The sequence below is a fragment of the Castor canadensis genome, chromosome 6 (genome assembly GCF_047511655.1).
Source record: "Castor canadensis chromosome 6, mCasCan1.hap1v2, whole genome shotgun sequence".
Taxonomy (NCBI): Eukaryota; Metazoa; Chordata; class Mammalia; order Rodentia; family Castoridae; genus Castor; species Castor canadensis.
Window position 1 is genome coordinate 79,907,445 of NC_133391.1, and position 14,232 is coordinate 79,921,676.

At 40.6% G+C, this 14,232-nt stretch overlaps 1 protein-coding gene across 4 annotated transcripts in view; it reads left to right on the forward strand.

Moving 5' to 3' along the window:
- Positions 1-68: 68 nt before the first annotated feature.
- Positions 69-14,232, forward strand: part of Sil1 (SIL1 nucleotide exchange factor) — a 269,870-nt gene continuing 255,706 nt past the window's right edge. For 2 of the 4 annotated variants that reach the window (XR_012449048.1, XM_074076917.1), the window contains exon 1: positions 74-237. The gene's annotated coding sequence lies outside the window, so the exon portion shown is untranslated. Of the gene's footprint in view, positions 238-14,232 lie in introns of all 4 variants that reach the window. The other 2 variants (XR_012449050.1, XR_012449049.1) reach the window with 2 other exon arrangements.

Sequence of the window (14,232 nt, forward strand, 5' to 3'; positions counted from 1 at the left end):
GTGGGGCCTAACAGAAGCCGGAGGGGGCGGGACTAGCAACTGGGTGGAGGGTAGCGAGCGGGCCCCCGGCCGTTCTGGCAGGCTACAATTGGGCGAAGCAGAGGGTGACGTAATAGCCGTGCGCTCGGGTTCAGACAGTCGTCGCGGCGTTTGCGCACGGGGAGCTGGTTTCCGCTGCAGCCGCCTGGAATTGTGGGGGTTGTGTCTGCCCCTCGGCTACTGTGCGGAAAGCCGAAGGTAGGGGCGGTGAGGGCCGTTGGGCCTTGGAGCTGGGCGGAGGGCTCAGGGCACTGCCCGGGTCACCTGCTGTCAGCGGCCTCGGTGCCTTTCCAACAGTGTTCCGGGGTCGCAGCATGACACCCCGCCCCCCCCCCCCCCCCCCGCCCTTAGTGTCTCCAAAGCAAGACTTCCAACTGGGCCCTAGGTACTCAGCCCAAGAGCCGCGTTCTCTGTCTTCCCCATTCAAAACATCTTTCGACGCCAGGAGATGAGGCAGTGGGAATGTGACGTTAACTTTTGGCCCCTCAACTGTTTTAGTTTTTTTCCCTAATCCTTTCTTCCGGCTTTTCCCCCCTCATCTGTCCAAAGAAGGGGTGGAATTGATGTCGATCACCAAGGCTTCTCCAGGGTTGTTTGACATTTTGGTTTTTGGCCAAGACCTTTGAGTCTCTTTAGCATTTGAAATTGTGCACCCTTCGTATTTCCACTCTCCCATTGCGTCCTGACAGATGTAAAACTTGCTTTTAAAGTAGCGGTTACAGAATTTCGTGTGTCTCAAATAGCTTAGGGAATTTACGCCCAATTTCTAGACTCCCCCCGCCCCCCCCACCCTCCCAGGAGCTAGGGATAAAGTGGTGTATGGGCACTTGCTATCCCATCCCAGGTGACCTTGGAATCCTTGCTTTGAAGGAAAAGGACAGGAATCAAGAAATGGCTAACAGCTGAGAAACCAGTAGGGGCTAGAAGACTGTTAGATGCCTTTAGCCCGTTACAAATCATATGTAAGATCATTTTTCTAATAAATATTTTTAAATGCTTGGCTTGGATTCAAGCCCAGCTCCCTTTTCTACCTCAATAAAACGAAATCGCAAACTGCCTTGAGGGATGGTTGGATTAACCCAGACTAGGTAGACAGGAAGAAAGCTAATCCTCCATATTTGCTAAGAGAAAAAACTGATGTGTTTACAATACTAATGGTGTTTGTTTCAACATTGGTGGGACTGGGGTTTGAACTCAGGGCTTTGCACTTCCAAAGCAGACCCTTTACCGCTTGAGCCATACCTCCAGTCCATTTTGCTCTGATTATTTTGGAGATGGGGGTCTCCTAACTATTTGCCCTGGCTGGCCTGGAACTGTGATCCTCCCAATCTCAGCTTCCTTATACCTGGGATTACAGAGGTTGAACCAGGCTATGTTTTGCTTTTTGTGTGTGTCTTTTTAGCTGTCACCCACCCAAAATTGCTTTTTCCTTTTCTGATACAGTATAGGGCTGGAGGTGTGGCTCAAATGGTAGAGTGCCTGCCTAGCAAGTTTGAAGCCCTGAGTTCAACACCAGAACTGAGGGAAAAAAATGTATAAACAGGTTTGTTGATTGAGCAACATAAGGTATAAGGACGATAATAGAACTGATGTTTGCATAATATGGGTCAGAACTTGGTATGTGGTTTCAGTTGGGAACATGGCCCTTGGATTTTTAAAATGCACCAGATTTAACCTTTTTTTCAGATGTTTAGTGAATTTAATCTGCTAATTAATACACATGTTGTTCTGATGAAACTGACAAAAGACTTAACTACCTTCATTTTACTTGTGATGTAATGGGAATATGTTAGTAGTCAGGAATGAAAAATTTCCTGGAACTTTGATAGTTTTCTTCTTTTTCCTGTTGTTTTCTGAAGGCCAGTTTTACTTCTCTGTTGAGGCTGTCTTTGGTCCCTGGTGTGTTTGATAACAGGGAAAAAGGCAAATGAAGTGAAAATGAAAAGTAGCAAAATGGATTTTTTAAAATTATTGTTATACTGGGGGTACATTATGACATTTACAAAAGTTCTTACAATGTATCATAGTTGAATTCACCTCCTCCATCATTCTCCTTTATCCATCCCCCTACTCCCCCTTCCTCCCCTGCAAAAAGAATTTAAAAATAACAGACACACTAGAACTTAAATTTTCCAATGTTTCTGTCCTTTAGACAGAAACATTGTGTAGGTGTGGGCTGTAGGTGGCATCATCTAAGTGAAGTTGCTGTTGTCCAAAGCAGTTTTGAAAATCCACATCTGGAATTGTTTTCAGAGACATTTTGGAATCATGTGAGAAATCATGTCTCATTAATAAATACATGATACCATATTTAAAAAAACTTAAGTGGCTTATGGTTAAGCACTCTTGTTACTTGACTTGTCTTCAGATGAATTAGTAGTGTACATAACAGATTTTTGGAGTGTTGTGAACTTGAATTTTGAGTCTATCACTTATTAGCCATATAACCTTGGAAAAGTTACTTCACCTGAGGTTCAGTTTTCCATTGCAGAAAATAGGAATAGTACTTTGTAAGGTGGTCAAATGAAAACTCTTGAAACATAGGAATGCAATAAATGTTTTGGGTTTGGGCTTTTTTTTAACCCATAAGGATTGAAGATTTGCTTTTTTTCCCATTGTTTTCTTTGCAATCCTGGGAATCAAATCCAGGGCCTATGCATGGATGGTAGACACACACTCTACTACTGAGCTAAAGTCCTAGTCCGAAGATTTGCTACTAATGAGAAAACTCAGAAGAACATGACAGTCTTTGAAAGGAAGTTGTAAATGGATGCTTTCCAATTCTCTCTCTCTTTTTTAATATATTTTTGTAGATTCATATTCTGACCTGCTCATCCTGCTTCCTGTTTTTGTTCATTTTCTATCCTTTCCTAAGAGAAGCTGTGCTGCAGAGGCTATCTGCCAGTCCCTTGGAGTAAGCCTCTTTTCAGGAGAGCTAATCTTCACATTCTTACAATGTTTGCTCCTTGGTGTGTATTCCTGGGGATTTTTCTCTGAGGCCCAGCTGGTGTTTAGATCACACTCTGTAGCATAGGCATTTCTAACTCCTAGATTTGGTGTCAATTTGGAGACACATCCTTGTGAAGGTAATCTTTTCTCTTTCTGAGCAAGGATGAATACTTTATCCTTGTCTGAGTCAGCCTTAAGCTGCGAGCTTTAGTTTTCTACAGCAGAGAGCTTCATATTTTAATTATTGTGGTTTAAAGAGAGAATGTCTTTTTTTCCCCCTTAATTTACTTTCATCAGGAATTTCATTGCTGAGTAGGGGAAGAGGAAAATAGCCTGTTGTCATTCAGGTGAGGCTTTGGGTAACCCCTGATTCCTAGCATCAATAATAACTCAGTTTGTCTTTGAGACAAAACCCTTGTAAAAAATTCAAGTTGCTCAGATACATAAAGAGAATCTCATGGAATCTTCCTGACTTGTGAGGGTTTTGTACCTAGCATTCTCATTTGTGTAATTTTCTTCCCTTGAGATAGGGAGAATCTAGTAGCAACAGGGACTGTGTTCAGCCTAGACTTGTTTTGCCTTTAGATTCTACCAGCCAGTTCATAGGCACATTGGCTGGCTGGCAGAGTCTGCCCTAATCTTGCCCTTGGGTTTGGAATGAGAAGGAAGTGGTATAGTCAGTGCATGAGTTACATTCTATGCTAAGGACTTGGAGATCAGCAACAGAGAGTTTTGAGCGTGGAACTGGGCAAATGGAAAAATACCAGTCTTATCTTAGGAATGTTGCTGAAGTGCTAGGAATCCTACTATGTTTCTCAGTGTTGCCTCATTTGTGAAATAGGAATGTCTTCATTGATCTTATCTATGAGAAAGGTGAACAACCATTCCATGTTTTTTTTCAAGATAGAGGGATTTCCTAGATATGGGGCTTTTAGTGCCCAAACCAGAAAATCTGGGAAAAATCAAGATATATTGGTCATCCTACCCATGAGCATATGTGCATTAATGAACATACTGTTCTTATGCTACTGGGTAACCCTTTTGGGTTCATCTAATCAAATGTTTCTCAACACTCCCTTCCCTCAAACCCTCTTCATGGTGATATCTGATATTCTTTTTCTGATATAGTCACCTAAGGTATGTTATCTAGCTGGAAGATGTAGCTGTAACCACAAGCTTTTTCAATGTCTCAAACACCAAACTACTAAAAGCAGAGAAATTATCTATCTTATACCAACCTTATAAGATAGTTGGCAAAATTCCCCATTTTATAAATGAAATTGAGGCTTAGTGAGATACTGTGATTTGACTAAGGTTAAAAACTTGGTGTAAGCCAGAAATGGAGGTGTAAGTCAGGTGTGTTGGCACATGCTTATAGTTCCAGCTACATGGGAGGCTGAGACAGGAGGACCACTTCCTCTTGAGTTGTAGTTAGAAACCAGCCTAGACAAGAAGACCCTGACTCAAAAAGAAAAAAAAAAAAAGCGTGGTGCAGCCAGTATTTAAACCATGTCTGAGTCCAAAGTTCCTTACACTGCACTGTGTACCACAACCCTGTGAATACTCTTCTACCCCTCCCCACCCCCCACGAGTCTTCAGTCATCAGCAGGGTGTCTGGTCATTTCACTTTTCTCAAGTCCATATTAGGTGCCTGGCTCCATGGGAGATGTTGGGGGATGCTAAAGTGGAAAAGAGTTCCCAATGTTGAGAAGCCCGCAGAGTTTTTCAAGGGTGAGGCCACCTTAGGGATAGTGCTCTTTTCATTCTCTCCTCTTTGAGTCTCTTTGTGAGATGGCTAACTGTCGTTAAGGCCACACAGAAAGGATTAAGCTGCTTGGTCTTTAGGAAGGTCTAAGCTCTGAATTTTCCCATACTAGTTCCATTTTCTAACCTGCTGAACTGTTTTCAATCATTGAGCATATTGCCTACATAGGATAACCAAAAAGGTGTAGCAGGCTTGGTAAACTCAGCTTTTAGATGTTTGTAAAAATGACATTTCTGCTCTGCTTTCTAATATACCTAATAATTTAAAACAGAAGTTGTTTTTCCCTTTTTGAAGTTATTCCAAATTTGTCTTCTTCAAAACCAAATGGCATTAAGAGAGTTGCAGAAGAAATGAGAGTAGAGGTGGATGTGGGAGAGATGATCTCTACTTGGGCTCCTCCAAAGGGGCTAGAATTGACTTTATTCTTTTTTTTTTTTTTTTTTTTTTTTTTGTGGTACTGGAGCTTTGAGCTCAGTTCTTATGCTACTGGGCAAGTACTCTACAACTTATGTCACACCTCCAGTTTATTCTTTTTTTTTTTTTTGAGAAGTGTTCATTTTGAGATACATGTTTTTTATTTTTTTTAGTGCCCTTATGGAGTGGTGTAAATGTTGCTGGTTTTCTTTTTTTTTTTTTTTTTTTTTTTCATTTTTCTTTTATTATTCATATGTGCATACAAGGCTTGGTTTATTTCTCCCCCCACCCCCACCCCCTCCCTTACCACCCACTCCACCCCCTCCCGCTCCCCCCCTCAATACCCAGCAGAAACTATTTTGCCCTTATCTCTAATTTTGTTGTAGAGAGAGTATAAGCAATAATAGGAAGGAACAAGGGGTTTTGCTGGTTGAGATAAGGATAGCTATACAGGGCATTGACTCACATTGATTTCCTGTACGTGGGTGTTACCTTCTACGTTAATTCTTTTTAATCTAACCTTTTCTCTAGTTCCTGGTCCCCTTTTCCTATTGGCCTCAGTTGCTTTAAGGTATCTGCTTTAGTTTCTCTGCATTAAGGGCAACAAATGCTAGCTAGTGTTTTAGGTGTCTTACCTATCCTCACCCCTCCCTTGTGTGCTCTCGCTTTTATCATGTGCTCATAGTCCAATCCCCTTGTTGTGTTTGCCCTTGATCTAATGTCCACATATGAGGGAGAACATACGATTTTTGGTCTTTTGAGCCAGGCTAACCTCACTCAGAATGATGTTCTCCAATTCCATCCATTTACCAGCGAATGATAACATTTCGTTCTTCTTCATGGCTGCATAAAATTCCATTGTGTATAGATACCACATTTTCTTAATCCATTCGTCAGTGCTGGGGCATCTTGGCTGTTTCCATAACTTGGCTATTGTGAATAGTGCCGCAATAAACATGGATGTGCAGGTGCCTCTGGAGTAACAGTCTTTTGGGTATATCCCCAAGAGTGGTATTGCTGGATCAAATGGTAGATCGATGTCCAGCTTTTTAAGTAGCCTCCAAATTTTTTTCCAGAGTGGTTGTACTAGTCTACATTCCCACCAACAGTGTAAGAGGGTTCCTTTTTCCCCGCATCCTCGCCAACACCTGTTGTTGGTGGTGTTGCTGATGATGGCTATTCTAACAGGGGTGAGGTGGAATCTTAGTGTGGTTTTAATTTGCATTTCCTTTATTGCTAGAGATGGTGAGCATTTTTTCATGTGTTTTCTGGCCATTTGAATTTCTTCTTTTGAGAAAGTTCTGTTTAGTTCACCTGCCCATTTCTTTATTGGTTCATTAGTTTTGGGAGAATTTAGTTTTTTAAGTTCCCTGTATATTCTGGTTATCAGTCCTTTGTCTGATGTATAGTTGGCAAATATTTTCTCCCACTCTGTGGGTGTTCTCTTCAGTTTAGAGACCATTTCTTTTGATGAACAGAAGCTTTTTAGTTTTATGAGGTCCCATTTATCTATGCTATCTCTTAGTTGCTGTGCTGCTGGGGTTTCATTGAGAAAGTTCTTACCTATACCTACTAACTCCAGAGTATTTCCTACTCTTTCTTGTATCAACTTAAGAGTTTGGGGTCTGATATTAAGATCCTTGATCCATTTTGAGTTAATCTTGGTATAGGGTGATATACATGGATCTAGTTTCAGTTTTTTGCAGACTGCTAACCAGTTTTCCCAGCAGTTTTTGTTGAAGAGGCTGCTATTTCTCCATCGTATATTTTTAGCCCCTTTGTCAAAGATAAGTTGCTTATAGTTGTGTGGCTTCATATTTGGATCCTCTATTCTGTTCCACTGGTCTTCATGTCTGTTTTTGTGCCAGTACCATGCTGTTTTTATTATTATTGCTTTGTAATATAGTTTGAAGTCAGGTATTGTGATACCTCCTGCATTGTTCTTTTGACTGAGTATTGCCTTGGCTATTCGTGGCCTCTTGTGTTTCCATATAAATTTAACAGTAGATTTTTCAATCTCTTTGATGAATGTCATTGGAATTTTGATGGGAATTGCATTAAACATGTAGATTACTTTTGGGAGTATAGACATTTTTACTATGTTGATTCTACCAATCCATGAGCATGGGAGATCTCTCCACTTTCTATAGTCTTCCTCAATCTCTTTCTTCAGAAGTGTATAGTTTTCCTTGTAGAGGTCTTTCACATCTTTTGTTAGGTTTACACCTAGGTATTTGATTTTTTTTGAGGCTATTGTAAATGGAATTGTTTTCATACATTCTTTTTCCGTTTGCTCATTGTTAGTGTATAGAAATGCTAATGATTTTTCTATGTTGATTTTATATCCTGCTACCTTGCTATAGCTATTGATGATGTCTAGAAGCTTCTGAGTAGAGTTTTTTGGGTCTTTAAGGTATAGGATCATGTCGTCTGCAAATAGGGATATTTTGACAGTTTCTTTACCTATTTGTATTCCTTTTATTCCTTCTTCTTGCCTAATTGCTCTGGCTAGGAATTCCAGTACTATGTTGAATAGGAGTGGAGATAGTGGGCATCCTTGTCTGGTTCCTGATTTTAGAGGGAATGGTTTTAATTTTTCTCCGTTAAGTATAATGCTGGCTGTAGGTTTGTCATATATAGCTTTTATAATGTTGAGGAACTTTCCTTCTATTCCTAGTTTTCTTAGAGCTTTTATCATGAAATGATGTTGGATCTTATCAAAGGCTTTTTCTGCATCTATTGAGATGATCAAGTGGTTTTTGTCTTTGCTTCTGTTAATGTGGTTTATTACGTTTATTGATTTTCATATGTTGAACCACCCCTGCATCCCTGGGATGAAGCCTACCTGGTCATGGTGAATAATCTTTTTGATGTGTTGCTGAATTCGATTTGCCATTATTTTGTTGAGGATTTTTGCATCAATGTTCATTAAGGAGATTGGCCTATAGTTCTCCTTTTTGGAGGTGTCTTTGCCTGGTTTTGGGATAAGTGTAATACTGGCTTCATAAAATGTGTTTGGCAGTTTTCCTTCCCTTTCTATTTCATGGAACAGTTTAAGGAGGGTTGGTATCAGTTCTTCTTTAAAGGTCTGATAGAATTCAGCAGAGAATCCATCAGGTCCTGGACTTTTCTTTTTGGGGAGACTCTTGATTGCTGCTTCAATTTCATTTTGTGTTATAGGTCTATTCAGGTGATTAATTTCCTCTTGGTTCAGTTTTGGATGATCATATGTATCTAGAAATCTGTCCATTTCTTTTAGATTTTCAAATTTATTTGAATATAGGTTCTCAAAGTAGTCTCTGATGATTTCCTGGACTTCCATGGTGTTTGTTGTTATCTCCCCTTTTGCATTCCTGATTCTACTAATTTGGGTTTTTTCTCTCCTCATTTTAGTCAGGTTTGCCAGGGGTCTATCGATCTTGTTTATTTTTTCAAAGAACCAACTTTTTGTTTCATTAATTCTTTGTATGGTTTTTTTGGTTTCTATTTCGTTGATTTCAGCTGTTATTTTTATTATTTCTCTCCTTCTATTTGTTTTGGGATTTGCTTGTTCTTGTTTTTCTAGGAGTTTGAGATGTATCATTAGGTCATTGATTTGGGATCTTTCAATCTTTTTAATATATGCACTCATGGCTATAAACTTTCCTCTCAAGACTGCCTTAGCTGTGTCCCATAGGTTCTGGTAGGTTGTGTTTTCATTTTCATTGACTTCTAGGAACTTTTTAATTTCCTCTTTTATTGCATCGATGATCCATTCTTCATTAAGTAATGAGTTATTTAGTTTCCAGCTGTTTGCATGTTTTTTGTCTTTACTTTTGTTGTTGAGTTCTACTTTTACTGCATTGTGGTCAGATAGTATGCATGGTATTATTTCTATTTTCTTATATTTGCTGAGGCTTGCTTTGTGCCCTAGGATATGATCTATTTTGGAGAAGGTTCCATGGGCTGCTGAGAAGAATGTATATTGTGTAGAGGTTGGATGAAATGTTCTGTAGACGTCTACTAGGTCCACTTGATCTATTGCATATTTTAGGTCTTGGATTTCTTTATTGAGTTTTTGTTTGGATGACCTATCTATTGATGATAATGGAGTGTTAAAGTCTCCCACAACCACTGTGTTGGCGTTTATATATGCTTTTAGGTCTTTCAGGGTATGTTTGATGAAATTGGGTGCGTTGACATTGGGTGCGTACACATTGATGATTATTATTTCCTTTTGGTCTATTTCCCCTTTTATTAGTATGGAATGTCCTTCTTTATCTCGTTTGATCAATGTAGGTTTGAAGTCTACTTTGTCAGAGATAAGTATTGCTACTCCTGCTTGTTTTCGGGGGCCATTGGCTTGGTAAATCTTCTTCCAGCCTTTCATCCTAAGCATATGCTTATTTCTGTCGGTGAGATGAGTCTCCTGTAAGCAACAAATTGTTGGATCTTCTTTTTTAATCCATTTTGTCAAACGGTGTCTTTTGATGGGTGAATTAAGTCCATTAACATTAAGTGTTAGTACTGATAGGTATGTGGTGATTCCTGCCATTTAGTTATCTTAGTTGTTTGAAGGTTTGATTGTGTGTACCTAACTTGATGTTACTCTCTACTGTCTTGCTTTTTCTTAACCTGTGGTTTGGTGCTGCCTGCCTTTACATGGTTAAGTTGGGTGTCACTTTCTGTGTGCAGGATCCCTTGCAGAATCTTTTGTAATGCTGGCTTTGTGGTCACATATTGTTTTAGTTTCTGCTTATCATGGAAGACTTTTATTGCTCCATCTATTTTGAATGATAGCTTTGCTGGGTAGAGTATCCTGGGGTTGAAGTTATTTTCATTCAGTGCCCGGAAGATCTCACCCCACGCTCTTCTTGCTTTTAATGTTTCTGTTGAGAAGTCTGCTGTGATTTTGATGGGTTTACCTTTGTATGTTACTTGTTTTTTCTCTCTTGCAGCCTTCAATATTCTTTCCTTAGTTTCTGAACTTGTTGTTTTAATGATGATATGTCGTGGAGTAGTTCTATTTTGATCTGGTCTGTTTGGTGTCCTGGAGGCCTCTTGCATTTGTATGGGAATATCTTTCTCTAGATTTGGGAAATTTTCCGTTATTATTTTGTTGAATATATTACGCATTCCCTTCGCTTGCACCTCTTCTCCTTCTTCGATGCCCATGATTCTCAAGTTTGGTCTTTTGATGGAGTCAGTGAGTTCTTGCATTTTCTTTTCACAGGTCTTGAGTTGTTTAATTAGTAGTTCTTCAGTTTTTCCTTTAATTACCATTTCATCTTCAAGTTCTGAGATTCTGTCTTCTGTTTGTTCTATTCTGCTGGATTGGCCTTCCGTTTTGTTTTGCAGTTCTGTTTCGTTCTTTTTTCTGAGGTTTTCCATATCCTGGCTGTTTTCTTCTTTATTGTTGTCTATTTTTGTCCTGAGTTCATTTATCCATTTGTTCATTGTGTTCTCTCTTTCACTTTGGTGTTTATACAGTGCTTCTATGGTTTCCTTTATTTCTTCTTTTGCTTTTTCAAATTCTCTATTTTTATTGTCTTGGAATTTCTTGAGTGTCTCCTGTACATTTTGGTTGACCCTATCCAGTATATCTCTATAAAATTCTCATTGAGTACTTGTAGTATGTCTTCTTTTAAATTATTCTTGTAGGCTTCATTGGGTCCTTTGGCATAGTTTATCTTCATTTTGTTGGAGTCTGGCTCTGAGTTTCTGTTCTCTTCATTCCCCTCTGGTTCCTGTACTAATTTTTTGCTGTGGGGAAACTGGTTTCCTTGTTTTTTCTGTCTTCCTGTCATTGTCCTTGGTGTTGTTACTGTCCCTGTACTGTGTGTAATTAAGTATTTACTAGCTTGTAATAATAACAATGGTAATATTGAGAATGGAAGAGTGAGCTGAGATGGAAAGCAAGAAGTTAAAGAAAAGGGGAAAACAAATATGCAGACAAGAGGGAGAAAGCAGAACAAGGTATCAGACAAGAGAGTTTCAAAGGTATAAACAGGGAGTGTTAGTGTACTAATCGACAGTAAGCTGTACAGACAATAGAGTGACAGAGAGAGGATTGAAAATCAAAGATAAAAAAAATAAAAAATAAGTATATGAAAGTAATATCTATTTATAAAAATGAATTAAAATAAAATGGAAAATAGAAAATTAAAAAAAACAAAAAAAACAAAAAAACCAAAAAACTTCCAAGTTTATATGCGATGCAATTTCAGTCTTAATAATTTGGATGTCCGTCTCAATCTCCAGTCCTGGAGTTGGTGCCTCAGATGTTGTTCTGTAGTTGTCTCATCAAAGGGGATGCATAAAGTAGAACAAAACTACACTCACACACACACAGAAGAAAGAAAGAAAAAAAAAAGCCCCACCAAGTGTCCCCAGTTCAAATGCAATACAGTTTCAGTAAGTTTTTCGGCTTGCAGGTGTAATTCGGTTGTTCTCTCATCAAAGGTAGGGAGAAAAAGAAAAAAAAAGCGTCTGGAGGCAGTTCTGAGAGTGGTATCTGCAACTGTGGCTTGCCTGCCTGCTGCTCTCAGCCTGTAGCTGGCGGCGTTATTTATGCAGATCTCTGGGGTGAGCTTAGCACTCACCTGGTCCCACAGGCTTTGTTTGCTCAGAGTTCTCCTGTGCGGGGGAGGGGGGCCTCTGCTACAGGCTTTTCCCTTTCCAAGCACTGGGAAAGGCGACACTGCCCCGCGTTGTCAGGCCTGCGTGTTTATTTACAGTTCACGTGGGAAGTGGGTCTTCCCTCCTCTCACACGCGTCCCCGCTCCTGGTTGCTGGGCACACGCCCCGCTCCCACCAGAGCCTCTCCGGCCCGCCCGGCTCGTTTATTTACAGTCCCGGGAAGGATTCCCTTCCCCCGATCTTCAGCGCTCAGGGCGCCCCACCCTCTTTCCAGCGTGTCTTAACTGTTCTTATTGCTTAGTACTCAGTTTCTCTTTTTTTTTCCCGGGTGGAGGTCAGTCTGTCCAGGGGGCTATGCTGCTCTGGCCCAGGCTTGTCTGTGGGGGAACCGCGGTACCGCGAAGCTCACCTGGTCCGCGTCTTCCCAAGCCGTATGGGCGCCGGCCACTGGCGGCCCGGGGGCCTCCTCGGTTCTCCGTTTAACGTGAAGTGGAGATTCTCTGCGCCGGCTGGAGATGTGGAGGAGTCAAAGTTATGCCTTTTCTCGGTGATTATGCCTGCAAAGTGTGTCTCCAGCGTCTCTCCTAGATTTCACTATAGGAGGGTCGCTTTCTGCTTCCTACCTCTAGCCGCCATCTTGGAATTCTATTCTTTTTTTTTGAAGGTTGGTGTGGTGGTACTGACTTTTGAACTCAGGGCCTCATGCTTGCAAGGCAGGTGCTCTACCAATTGAGTCACTCTGCAAGCCCTTTTTTGATTGGGTATTTTTTGAAATAGGGTCTTGTGAACTATTTGCCAGGGTTGGCTTCAAACCATGATCCTCCTGTCTGCCTCCTGAGTAGCTAGGATTATAGGCATGAGCCACAGGTACCCAGCTGTTTTATTCTTTATTGTTTATTTTCTTCCAAACCTTGTACCTTTTTTTTTTTTTGAGGTACTGGGGTTTGAACTCAGGGCCTTGTATTTTGCTAGGTAGGTACTCTTCCACTTGAGCCACACTGCCAGCCCTAAACTTTAGACTTTTGAAGTGTTTTATTTACCATATGCTTCTCTGGTGCCTTCTGGGCTTTCCACTTTCATAGCTGAGTTTGCTCTGTTGGCCCAAGGGTTCCTAGACTAAATGTTAGAGTCTTGGTATTGTTAACCCATGTTATATTTCAATGCACAGAGAAATAGGGAAGGGTATGTTTCTGAGGTCTGGTCAGTGTACATGTTGTAACTGAGGAAGTTTTTGATTATGCTTTTTAATTACCACTTATCATAGTAGGTAAAGGGGATCATAGCAGTTGGTATACTGATTTCCACATCTAGCTACTTTTCTCTCTGTAAGTAGTTTTCCCTTTTGTCTTGTGAGGGGAAAGCATTCTAGAAACTGAAAGAAGAATCTGAGATGCATCTAAAAGGTCTGGTCTGGTGAGGAGGGCTAATGCTAGAGAACTTTTAAGAGTCCTATGCTCTTGCTACTGAGTTAAAAGTTGCCAGTGAACTTTTAAAAATTTTTATTTATTTTTTGGTGGAACTGGAGTTTGAACTCAGGGCTTTGAACTTGCAAAGCAGCTACTCTACCACTTGAGCCATGCCTTCAGTCTATTTTGCTCTGGTTATTTTGGAGATAGGGTCTCGCAAACTATTTGCCTGGGATGGCTTCAAACTGAGATCCTCCCAATTTCAGTCTCCCAAGTAGCTAAGATTATAGGTGTGAGCCACTGGTGCCTGAAACCAGTGAACTTTTACATGGGCATTTCTTTACCTCTGGGAATAGTCTCACTCTTAAATGCTTCTAGTGTTTGTGAGGTTGCCACAAGGGCAGCGGCTATCTGACCAAACTCTAGAGAAAATTAGTAGGCTTCCAGTCCAGTGGAAGTAACATAAAGTATGACAGTCAGTGCAGGCAACATTGATTGGTCATGCTTTGAGTGCAGTGGGTAGTAGGTATTGGAAGTTTTAGGGGTAAGCTACTAAGCAAGCTCATGCTCCCTTCCCCAGTCTTGTACTCATGGGGAGCTGGGTTTGACTGTGTTCATAACATAAAGTCATCTTTGGGTCAGCTGCTAAAGTCTAAAATCATGGTGCTTTCAGGCTGAATGAGATCATCATAGAGATTTTTCTTTTTTGTATTGAGGTTTGAATTCAGTACCTTATGCTTTCTAGGCAGGCACTTTACCACTTGAGCCATGCCCAGCCCTTCTCCTTTCATTTTATTTATTTATTTAGCTTTAGTTGTTTTTTGGGCAGGGTCTTGCATTTTTTGGTTGGGTCCAGTCTCAGACTGTGAGCTTCCCATCTGTGCCTCCCAGTAGCTGGGATAAGAAACTCATCACCACTTCCAGCTTGTTGTTTGAGATGGTGGTCTCACTAACTTTTTGTTCAGGCTGGTCTTGAACCATGTTCCTCCTGATTTCTGCCTTCTGATTATCTGGGATTACAGGGATGAGCCACCATGCCTG